Below are 12,894 nucleotides of genomic sequence, written 5' to 3' on the forward strand. Positions count from 1 at the left end.
TGGGAGGGATGCTGACTTCAAGTAATGCGCACTGAACTTGGGAAAACTGGTATTATCTAGAGGAGAACCTGCCTTCTGCACACAGCTAAGTCAGCTAGCCCATGGAATGTTGGCCATACCGGACAAAACAAGATAAACTAACAATGTCATGGCTTATCTATAATCTAACCTATAAACTCCTCTCCTTGAAGAAATCCAGAGTGATAAGGAGCTCTGAGGAGAAGAAAGGTGCTCTAGGTCTAGACTGCTGTCATTGGACTTCAAGAGTAACTCTTTGGCAAGGGACATGAAGGGTAAAGGTGCCACCAGTCCAACTCATTGCCACTAGACCCTAACAGTACTGCAGAAGGTGGCATTGCTCCATTCTTTCCCATGTAATCTTCCCTTTAAATCTTGTTCACTGCCTCCAAGTATTCATTTCTGTCTCTTGGCAACCTACCCCAATGCCCTAGCACAGCCGGGCTGGGGATGCTACATATGATCACATCTGGGAACCTGTGAATATGACCTACTTGGGAAAAGGTGTATAATTAATTTGAGGATCATGGGGGAAAAGTTCTGGATTCTCTGGATGAGTCCTAAACACAATGATAAGAGTCCTTATGAGACAGAATAGGAAAAGACTCAGGCATAGAGAAGTCCATGTAAAGATGGAGGCAGAGACTAGGGCAATGATAATATTCTGGCTACCAATAGCTGAGGAAGGCAAGGAAAGGTTGTCACCAGTGTCTTTAGAGGGAATGTGGCCTTGCTGACACCTTAGTTTGGGACTTTTGGTTTCTACAACTGTTAGGGTCACGGTTTAGATATAGTTTGTTCCCCCAAATACTTGTGTGTTGTAGACTTGGTCTTCAATGTGCTGGTGTTAAGGTAATGTGGTCTTTAAGAGAGGTGATGAGTTCCTGGATACTACTCTTGGAAAGGCTGAATTGGTTATCATACCATACCATACCATACTATACCATACCATAGTGTGTTATGAATAAGTGAATCTGTTTTTCATGATTGCTTCCTGACTGCCTCTTCTATCATGTAGTTTCACTTTCTAACAGGTGTCATTGCCATATGATGCTCTCTATCATGAGACTCTCACCATAAATTGATGCTAGTGCCATATACTGGGACTTCCAGGAAAGTGAGCTAAATAAACCTCTTTTATTTACAAAGTACCTAGCCTGTAGTATTTTAGTATAGCAAACTCATAGGAGATTAAGACTATCATCACATTTGTGGTAATTTGTTACAGAAACTCTAGGAAACTATTACAGTGTCTTGTGAGGATGAACCTGACTGGGGTCCATCTTCCATAGGAGATGCTTGCTCTTCTCTCTCTCTCTCTCTCTCTCTCTCTCTTTGTCTTTCTCTTTCTCTCTCTCTCTCTCTGTGTAGGATTTGCCTGAGCAAAAGCCTCACCCAGTCCAATCCACAACTCTCAAGGACTTCCAACACTTAGATAGGACTATGGTTGAGTACCTATCATGGAGAAAGCATCCCAAGGTATTTTTGCTATCACCAAGAGACAAAGCACAAGAGAAATGATTTGAATTTTAGAGCTAAACAAACTACCTGCACACTCTATACTTCAAGTTCTTCATCTATAAAAAATAAAGCTAATAATGCGTGCCTTGCAGGCAGGAGCAGATCTGACAATTGAAACTTATATTCAAAAAGAGTGAATACAAGTTTTAAATCCATAATTAGTGACGTGATCTTAGAGGAGTTCTGAGTAAGTAAGGAGCCCTAAGTCTTAAGCTAAGACCTTTTCTGACCATTAAGTGATAAAATCATGAAGTCCCAGGGGGGCGGTAACCAGATCTTATTCTATGAGATGCAGCTATCTGACCTGAAGAATACAACACTCAAGTGTCTACTGAAGTTCATAGACATATATTCACCACAGACAAATGTCCTGAAGGCTGCATTCCATGGCAGATTGCCATTATTGACAAGATGTCCATTTTCTCCTCCTTTTTGTGTGTATGTGCAGGACCTTGAACTCCGGGATTGGGCTTTTTCTCTCAAGTTTGACACTCTACCACGTGGGCACAACCCCACTTCTGGTTTTCTGCTAGTTAACTGGAGGCAAGAGTCTCATAAATTTTTCTGGCCAGACTGGCTTTGAACCACAATCCTCAGATCTTAACCTGAGTATCTAGGATGACGGTGTGAGCCACCAGCCCTTTTTAGTATCCAATAAAGGGATTTTTGTGCCAGGAATGGTGGCTCTTGCCTGTAATCCTAGCTACTTGGGAGGCAGACACTAAAGGATCAGTATCTGAGACCATCTGAGGGAAAAGAAGTTTAAGACTCTATCTCTGCCAATGGCAGGACATAGTGTACATACCTGTTACAGGGAAGTACAATGGGCAGCCCAGGCTGGTCTGGAAAATAAAGAGAGACCCTACCTTGAAAAGAATCAATGCAACAATGGAGGCATGGTGTAAGTGGTAAAGTGTCGGGGTTTTTAGCCTCCCATACTCCCCCGACCTCAGGAGAGATGGGAAAGGCACACCCGGACTGGACAGGCCAAGAAAGGAAAGGGCTGACAGACCACCTGCACCCAGTCCTCCCTAACCAAAGGACAATCAGACTCATCTGGGAGTCAAGTCGGTGCAAGATCTCATTTATTGAGGAAGTACACACAGCTAAGTAGGGCACAGGAGCCAATCAGGTCAAAGATCGGCAGGAAGGGGAGGGGTGTAAGGGTGGAAGAGCCGGGGTGTCACAGCCCACAGAACTGCCTCTGGGTTCATTATTAGGCACCATCTTAGCCACATGTGGCCCCAGGAGGCGGGGCCAGCTGGTTGACTTCCGGGTGTGTCCCACAGTAGAGTGACTGAGTTCAGTTCCTAGTACTACAAAAGAAAAATAGAGAAGGGTTTGTAGGGGTGCCCATATGCTTGGCTGAAGTCTACCTTCCTTATCATCTCTTGCAGCTAGGTGTGACCACAAGACTAGGATTTGGCCAAAGAAATAGAAATAAACAAGAGTAAGAGACTCCTATGTCTGTTTATGAGAGGGTGTGATAGACAAAATTGTGTCTCCTTCAAAGTCATACAGGAATCCTAGAACTTCAGAATGGGGGCTTATTGGAAGTAAGTCTTTGCCGATATAAATAGCTGATCTGGGGTGATTAGGCTGGGCCCTGATTAGATATCAATAATATCCTTATAAAGAGGGGAAATGTGGACACGCACATAGAGAAGGAAGTCACCATTTGAAATGAAAGCAGAGATTGGGGTTGTGCTTTTACAAAGTAAGGAATCTCTAAGACTATAGGAAGCAAGAGGGGAGCCAGGGTACACAGGTATATCATCACAGCTATCAGAAGGCACCGACTCTACCAGATTTCTAGCCTCTGCAATTGCAAGAACTGCAAGATGATACATTTCTGGTGAGCTGCTCTGTGGTGCTTTGTTAAAGCAGCCAACATAAGCTAATGCACACAGAGATGCCCTTCTTCACTTTTCCATCAAGTCATTTGGAATACAGATAGGAGATCTGTTTATTCATTAGGCATTTTAGACCATGAGGAAGAAGAGCACATTGAAAGATGGGAGGTTACAAAAGCTAGAAGGATCCTGGGATCCTAAAATCTTCATAGGTTTGTCACAGAGCTTACTTCTTGGGAAAAAAAGGAAGGTTTTGTCATTGTTACTATTTGGTCTTTGAAGACAGGTAGCTGAGGGCTAGGGGCATGGCTCGAGGGATAGAACTCTTGCCTGGCATAAGTTGAGGCTCCAGCTTCCATCCCCAGCACCAAAGGATAAAGTCTGCCTGAGTAAGGCAAGCTCTCCCTCCTTCTTACTAATGCTCTACCCTGGGTACCTTTAGACAAGAGCTCCCCTTGGACCTTGGTAACAGTTCCTTGGTAACTATTCTTTTTGAGGTTTGCCTCCCAACTTTGTCATAAGCTGCTTCCTCCTCTAGTGATATGGTCTAGCTCAGCCGAGGTGAGCTCTGAGCTCTGAGCCGCCTGCAGCCACCTGGCTGGCCCATTCCTTTGAGTCAGCTCATTTGCTTCCTTCTCATGGTCTCCAGGAGCTTTAGCACCTGGCACCCTCAGGATACTCCAGTCCACACAGGACTCACGGCCCCCTGGGCATCTCCTAGAAGAAGGACTTTCTGGCCATCTGTGTTTCCTTAGACTTGGCTTTAAGAAGTTTGGCCAGGCTCACCATCATGAGAACTGTATCCTTATTCAGACCTATCAGGGTCAAGGTGTAAGTACAAGTAGAAGCCCCTGCACTGGAATGAAATGGGGATTGGGAATGTCTTCTGAGGGTGATGACCTGCCCGGAGAGGGGCACAGTGGAGGCAGTGCTCCATCAGGCCCCAGAACTAGGTCTGAGCCCTCTAGGCTTGGTTCAGGGACTACAGAGGGAGTCTGACATGGCTAGGATTTTTCCAGTAAACCTGACCTGGTGAGAAATCCCTTGGATCCCTGGGAAATCAGGCCTGCCTCTAAGTAACTGAGATGGCCTGCTTATTTTTACTTGGATGCTGTTCCAACCACAACAACTTGTTTCTGAAGGTAGGCAGTGTCTGTCTGCTGGAAGGAGGCCTGAGCTCTACCACTTCCTCTTCCTGTACGAGTGTTCCATTACAGGCTGATGACTCTTATCCTGTTCTCTGCCCCTTAAAAGAACACATACAAGGTGAAATCTAGTGAGCTACTTATCCAGAGGGCAGTCCTGGAGGCTGGTGATTTTCAAGTGATTGGAGAGCTATGGGTAGATTTATATGAGTAGATTTTCTACTCCCTTTGATGGAAGAGAACACTACACATTTTTTAAAACAGGCTTTAGGAGTCAGAAAGATCCAATTCCAGTCCCACATCCTCTATGCATTTCTTACCTGAAACAGTAGTCAAGAGTCATCATATCTTGGCCTCATTTTCCCCATATGGAAAATGGGACTAGTCCTAAGTGTGGATGGATATGACGTCTCCATAGGTAACTATTTATAGTTTTTGAAGGTCATACCATTGTGTCCATAACCATAAATATGTCACAGAAACTTTCTGAAAGCCAGCTTTTGGTGACAAATGCCCTTTTCATCTCCAGGTGCTATGTCAAGAAACTGCAGTAGACTCAGAGAAAAGAAGAACTGACTGACAAGATGGTAGTAGCAATAGAGACCATTTAAAATGTCAGAGCAAAATTGTCATTGAAATCATTGATTCTAGGTATAGCATGAGTACTAGTACAGCTCACCAAACTATGTCCCAAGCAACTAGTCATTGTTTCGACCTGCTCACCCTCCTTTCGCCATCCTCATTGACAGTGATCCTTTGGGAATGCTTTTGTTTGGGTGTGGTTTTTAGTATGTCCCTCAAGGATTTATGCCTTGGTGTTTAGTCCCCATTGTGAGGTATGAAGAAGGTGAAAAGCTAGGCATGGAGGTGTACATCTATAATCTCAAATGCAAGAGGGTGAAGCAAGAAAGCTTGGTAGTTTGAGGCCAGCCTGGGGAACTTCATGAAACACTGTCTCAAAAGAACAGTAAGGCTGGGTACCAGTAACTACTCAGGAGGCTGAGATCTGAGGATTGCAGTTTGAAGCCAGACCAGGCAGGAAAGTTTGTGTGACACTTATCTCCAAGATACACCAAAATGCTGAAAGTGGAGCTGTGGCTCAAGTGGCAGAACATTAGCCTTGAGTACAAAAGCTCAGGGACAGTGCGTAGGCCCTGAGTTCAAGCCCCTGGACTGGACTGGTATACACACACACACACACACACACACACACACACACACACACACGGTGTGATTGTTGTGTTTAGAGGGTCTTTTAGGAGGTTACTAGAATTAGATAATTTCATCAGGGTAGAGGGTCAGGATCAAATCCTGCTGGCCATCTTGGCCACTTCATGGACAGAGTCTGCTAGTGAGTCAAACCAATTTGGGGTTGCAGTCTACCAGTCATTTCTGAAGAGGTAGAATTTGTATTTACCTGAGTGAACACATTACCTTTTACAGAGAGATATATAATTGTTTAATTACCTTTCAGTAGTTGTACACAGGAGTTGAATTCATCTTGATTGATGTCACCACTTTCATCGTTATTCCCTATCCCTCCCAACTCTTCCCCTCAACTTTCTTAATTTTGTAGGATATGCAGTGAATATTATGACTGTGTTCCCCCTCCTCTTCCTCTCTTCATTCATCTACCCCTCTCCTTGAACCCCCATGTTACCTTTTTGAAGACAGCTTGACTTAGGTTTCTGTTTCTGTTAATGGCAACTGAAGGGGTTGTGACTAATGCATCTATTTATTTTTATTTTGACAAAAATAAAACCCTTGCAATTTTTACATTGTGGCACAAAAACAGAACTCTTGACATGTTTGACAACATATTTTTGACAGCTCTATCTATTTCTGATAAGGACATGCTGGGAAGCTGTGGGAACCCATTCTTGGAGCAGGTCTTCCTCCTTTCTACACGCAAGTCCATTCCCAGCTACACAAATGTATGCTAATGATCTGATGAAGATGATGCTCAGAGCTGCACTTCAAGGAGATTAGAGCAAGATTAGAGTATGGAGAAACAAGAGGCGAAGAGACCACTCAGGAGGCCAGGATAATAGCTCAAATGAGTTGCAATAAGCATCTTCAAAGGTAGAGCCCACAGAAATGGAAAGCAGAGACCCTACAGGGCAAAAGAATAGAAGATAAAGGAATTGGAACAAAGTGCTTTCAAGCCAGGCATCAGGTGGCCCATGCCTGTAATTCTAGCTACTCAGGAGACTGACATCTGAAGGTTATAGTTCTAAGATAGCCCAGGCCTTCAAAACCAAGAAACTCTTATCTCTAAGTAACCAGCAAAGAGCAGGAAGTAGAGGTGAGGCTCAAGTGGTAAAGGCCAGCCTTAAGTGAAAAAGCTAAGAGACAACACCCTAGCATTAAGTTCAAGCCCCAATACTGACACACAAAAAAGCTACCGTCTACAGGACTCTTCAGGGGCTCTCCCACCCTATACTCCATTTTGTCCTAGATTTCATCAGCCTGCTCTGCTTCTTGTATTTGCTGTGTCTTCTCCTCCAGAAACTAAACTCCAATGGACCTTGGTGCATCACTGACTTCCTCAAACCTGTGTATTGCATCAGAAAGATTTCCCTGGACTCCTTACCACTTACTGCAACTCCTACCCCTAGCACTCTGCTTGGCTTTTCTCTGTAGTACTTCACACCCAATCAACTATTTATTTTCCATCTCTTGAATGAAACCTTCATGAAAACATTGACCTTTTTTCACCGCTGGGTCCTCAGCATCTCAGACAGAACTGGCACTATGTAGGCAATGAGTGAATATGAAGAGGTAATTCTTGAACAATTGGGCCAATGATGAGACACTGACAGGCACAGAAATGCTGGAGAGCAGAAAGACGAGGGCAGGAGGAGTGAGATGGGGAGTCAGTGGTTTAGAGGCTGTGGGGTTTAAGGCTGTGTGTGCATTTGGCAATACTGCCTGATGGTTCCAGTGCTGGTCTGGTGCTCAGGAGAATCTATTGTGAAACTCTGTACCAAAGGCTGGCGGATGTTGTAGAGTTGGTGATATCATATGGAGACTTTGGGGAAGGGCTGGGGACAGAGCCTTAGAGAAGACCTTTGGCCCAGGACTTTCCTGACTTGCAAACAAGTTTCCTATCTTCCAACCCCACAGGGTCCCAGGCAAACTGAGCTGGTGAAAGGAGAGGGAGGCCTGGTTGGAGAATGTAAATATAAACAGCTTGGGGTTTCCCCCACAGAAGGACGTGTCTCTTTCCTTCTCTTGCCCTGAGAACAGTCTGGTTCTGACCTTCAGCGCCCAGAAAGTCTGAGTCACGTCCAAATCCCTGCCCCACAACCCCATACCTCCCAGCAATACTTGATAGCTTCCTGTTAAGCCTGGTAACTGGTTTGGTTCCAGGACTTGGGCCTCAGTCCAGGCCAACTGGAGAAAGTAGAAGAAATCCTTAAATTCTGGAGACTTGGGACTTAGATGATACTCTGAATAAAAGAGTTCTCAGTCAGGGACCATTTCCTGCTGGTCCCAAGGTGGAGCTTGATTGTGTAAACAAATCTGCTGCCACTGTAGCTAAGGACACAGGAAGCTGCCTCTCCCCTCGTAAACACCACTAGCCAAGATGACTAGCACTCTTGGAAGTTGCCAGCTCTTACCAATGGGTGCTGAGCTGTGTTCAGAACTAGAATTCAAGTGAGGGAGGCTGTAGCTGGGTTTGCAGGAAACCAAAAGAAAATTCCCCAAAAGAGCTTCTTCAACTTTTCAACTTGATGATGGAATGAGTCCTGAGCCAGGTGTTTGGAACTTTGATGATTATAAAGAACAAGGCAGATAATAAATGAGGAAAACACTCTAAATTTTAAATATATAAACACAAGATCTTATCACTGGATCTTGTTTAAATAAAGAAACTCAATATTTGATCTGTAGAAAACAGAGTTGCTGTCTTCAGAGAACTTTATGGCTTTTTTGTGAAAGTAAGACATACATCATGCCAATGATAAAAAGTTAACTATATTTACTAAGTGATGTGTTAAGAAGTAGAACTAGATGTTGTGCCAGCTCCTCAATTCTTATACCCATTCCTAACAACCTAACCCACAGCACACATGGCTTCCCAGTGAATATTTGAAAACTGCCCTTATTCATCCAGGGTAGGGGAGTTGGCAAATATTTCTTGTGCCCTTGCTTTACCCACAGACCTTCTGAGAGAGGAAGGAGTCAAGAATGTGGCAAACCTGGGCTTTAATATGTTGCCTAGAAATTTAATTCAGTAAGTTTGATTAGGCCATTTATTTGAGATCTAACCTAGCATTAGGCCCTATGAGGACTTAAAGAACAATCTAAGCCAGGAGCTGGTGCCTCATGCCTGTAATTCTAGCTACTCGGGAGGCTGAGATCTGAAAATGGCCACAAGTTCAAGCCTTAGGACAATCATAGAAACAAGCAAATAAATAAGAGACTTTGCCACTAATCTTACTGGAGTGATTTAAAAAACAACAACTTTGGTCCCCATAATGAGGTCTCATATTACTAAGTACAAGATTCTGAAAAGAGGGAATGCTAGTATTTTAAGTAGGCTTTAAACTTCATGAAGGCTGAAGCCGTAACTATACAGACTAACAAGACATAAGGAAACTTGATGTTTCAGGGTATTGTAGAATTAATGAGTATGGCATTTGGAAAAACAATAGTGAGACTTTCTGCTGAGATTCCACTTAAGGAAGGAGAAATGCTTCATCTTTCCTTTAAAAATAAGGGCTGTGGTTCAAGTGGTAGAATGCTAGCTTTGAGCCACAGAAGCTCAGGGACAGTGCCAAAGCCCTGAATTCAAGCCCCAGGACCAGCACACACACACACACACACACACACACACACACACACACACACACACACTATTATACATGAGCTGGGTGCCAGTAGCTCACACTTGTAATCCTAGTTACTCAGAAGGCTGAGATCTGAGGATCCCAGTTTAAAGCCAGCCCAGGCATGAAAGTCCATTATCTCTAATAAACTACCAAAAAAGCTGGAAGTAGAGCTACAGTTCAAGTGGTAGAGTGCTGGCCTTGAGCAAAAGAAGTTGAGGGACAGTGCCCAAGGCCTGAGACCAGCAATCAGTCAATAAATCAATAAACAAACCGTGGTTCTTAAGATGTTTAAAGGCTTGCTGAGTGCTAGTGGCTCATTCCTGCAGTCTAGCTATCCAGGAAGCTGAGATCTAGAGGATTGAAGTTTGAAGCCAGCTGGGGCAGAAAAGTCTGAGCTATTTCATCTCCAATTCAGCAAAGTGCTGGGTGGAGGCATGGTTTAAGAGGTAGAACAACAGCCACCAGAAAGTAAGCCAAGCATGTGTGAAGCTCTGAGTTCAAGTTCTGGTGCTATTTAAAAAAAGAAGGTGGAAGAAGTCTCTATACTCTAGGATGTGAGCAAAAATCACAAATTCAAGGCATTTGAGACTCAATACGGAGGCCCGTTGTGCTGGTGGTTGATATGACTGAATCCCCTGGAGAGGTGAGGTTAAGCTGTGGTAATGGTGAGTTTCTAAACCTCAGTGGCTTGATCCAATAAGCATTTATTTCTCTCAATCCATATGTCCTTGGGAAATGGAGTGAGGGTAGGTATTCAGCTCCTTATAGTCTCTTAGGGATGCAGGCTGATGGAGATGTCACCATCTTGGATTGTTACTTTCTCATCACGTGGCTTTCATATTGGCTATAGGCTGGAAAGAAAACGATAGGATATTTATGAGAACCAAGAATGTGTGTGGTTTTTTATCACTTCTACCAAGCCCCAATTTGCTAAAAGCTGGCCATAGTGAAAGATATTATGGGATATATTCTCTTCCTTTCTTTCCTGAAAGAGGAGACAGGCAATGGGATTTGGTAAACAGATAACATTATTCTTTGGATCATGACCCATGATTTATAGGTAAGGAAAGTGAGGCAAAAAGAAATGAAATCACTTATTCAAGGTCCCACAGCTAATGAGAGGCACAACAAGGACTCAAGTAATTAAATTTCTACTCTTAAGCACTATGTCATAGACATAGATAAAATCGGAGTCAAGTCATGATCCCATGTACCCTGTACCTCCTTTATGAAGATTAGAACACTCCAACAGTGGTAGTTTGACTTTTTCCTGCCCACCTTGCCAATATGCATTCCCATGGTGTCAATTGTATAAATACATTCACAATGCTATGAACCTGCCTATCTTGGTATCCCATCTGTTCAAAGGAATGTGGAGGAGAGCTTGATTGTGTATACGCTTTATGGGTAGATGTTGTTTCTAAATGCAACACATATTGCACAGGCATCAGCAATCTTCAGAAGTATTGTGTCCTCTATTTCTGTTCTTGGGTGAGACATCTTGGTTCATCTGTCCTTAACTGCTCTCCAGCAGTTCTTCAGGAACAGAAGTTAAGTGAAATTGCATTTTTCTCCCAAATCAATGTAATGGAGTAGATTATGTATAGACAAGTGGTGGGGGAGACATTGGCAGCTGGCCCCAAGCATGGCTGAGTAGGAGTCCAAGTTATCTCAAGCGTCAGAATTATGCAAGTTTCTTTATGTAATCCATGTGTCCAAGGTCAGCCTAGCCTAGAAACCACAGCAGGACTGTAATTTCCATAACATCCTGTCTTGAAACGTAATATGAGCAGAGCTTTTGTTTATTTTTTTCACTGCTATACAGAGTATCTAGAGTAATGCTTGGGATGTAGTAAGCATGGCATATATGTTTATTACATGAATTTGCTGACTAAATCCTGGTGCTCTTTGGAGATACTACTGTGTAGTGGTGGAGTACCAACTTTAGAATAAAAAAAGACCCAAGTTAGAACTTTGCAAGCCATGTGACCATTTGTAATTACTTGCTCTTTTGACTACTTCTTCATTGCTAAAATGCTAAAATGAAGCTATTATTACTTACCTCTTGGGTTATGATAATTAAATATCATAATTGATATCAACCACTCACTACATTGCAACTACTTATGACATTAGCCTCTATTAAAAAAAATCCCTAGAATCAGGTGCTCATGGTTTATGCCTGTAATTCCAACTACTCAGGAGGCTGAGATCTGAGAATCAAAGTTCAAAGACAGCCCAAGTAGACCAATCAGTGAGATTCTTCTCTCCAATTAACCAGCAAAAAGCCCAAAGTGGCACTCTGGCTTAAGTGATAGTGTGGTAGCCTTAAGGAAAAAAATCCAAACAAGAGCTCAAGACCCTGAGTTCAAGCCAGAAGAAGAAAAAAGAGAAGGTGGAGGAGGAGGAGGAGGAGGAGGAGGAGGAGGAGGAGGAGGAGGAGGAGGAGGAGGAGGAGGAGTAAGCAGCAGCAGCAGCAGTACCTTAGAAACTTGATCATTCATCTGAGCTCCACTCAAGAAAATTTTGCAAGTCTTCAGGTCAGCCTTAGGTGTGTTCATTTGTTAGGAAGAGTACGTCTTCTTCACTACCAATGCCTATATTTCTTTCAGCTTTTCTACCAATCTGGCCTCTGTTCTCATTTCTTGTAGTATTGTCTGCTACTAAGCTTTTGAGTACATTTTTTCAGGGCCCACCATTGTAGGTGTTTATGTCTCAAGCTAATAGAAATAATTGTTTACTGCTTTGAAGCTAGTTTTGTCAACACTGAGTCAACAGCCTTGAGGGCTACTTCCTGAAGCTTTAGGCATTAGAGACATCCACCACAGCCCACTGACATCATCTGGGACTGTCCACTCGGCCACCTCACTGAGCCTCCTAGGAAGAGATTGCCTGCTGAATCAGGAAGGCTCTGTAAATTGAGGGGCATTCTGATGCTCTTGTTTCTGCCTGTCTCCAGGTACTGCTTGCACACTCGCAGTGCCCCATAGAATGTTTGCCTGGCCTGGCTGTGCTTACTTCAGCTCTCCATCGTTTAAGCCACCTGTCTTATCCCATGTGATTCATAGTTAATCACATTCACAGGGTGCTGCATAGGGAACAGAGGCATATCGCAGCTGTTATTCAAAGCCACTCCTCCTCACAGAAGTCAAGGACATTTTTTTTTATCAGCAATGATTGTGCCTGCCAGTTTCCTTTTCTCTTAGGAAAAGTCCTTCCGGGTGGCTCCTCATTCCTTCGTGTGAGTAGTCCCTGGCAGACCCCTCCACCAGCCCCCTGCAGAACATACCAGACCTACCTGACTGCCAGCCAAAGATGGCTTGACTCCAGCTCAAACCCGTGACACTTTTAAAAGAGGAAAATTAGGCTATAAAAATTCAAAGGATTAATTGTTGTGAATCTTTCAGAGAAGATCAACAGAAACTTAATATGGAGATGACAAAATGAAGGTCTTCTCTGATAAACACTAGGAACGAACACTGATGGAGACAATTTAGTAAAAAGCAAATGTGGAAAGTT

At 43.5% G+C, this 12,894-nt stretch overlaps 1 long non-coding RNA gene across 1 annotated transcript in view; it reads left to right on the plus strand.

Moving 5' to 3' along the window:
• LOC125363320 overlaps positions 1–5,133 on the plus strand; it is a 37,872-nt gene extending 32,739 nt beyond the window's left edge. Inside the window, exon 6 of the long non-coding RNA XR_007213213.1 lies at positions 5,067–5,133. This is a non-coding gene — a long non-coding RNA (uncharacterized LOC125363320). The remainder of the gene's footprint in view (positions 1–5,066) is intronic.
• Positions 5,134–12,894: the final 7,761 nt, after the last annotated feature.

The sequence above is a fragment of the Perognathus longimembris genome, chromosome 14 (genome assembly GCF_023159225.1).
Source record: "Perognathus longimembris pacificus isolate PPM17 chromosome 14, ASM2315922v1, whole genome shotgun sequence".
Lineage (NCBI taxonomy): Eukaryota > Metazoa > Chordata > Mammalia > Rodentia > Heteromyidae > Perognathus > Perognathus longimembris.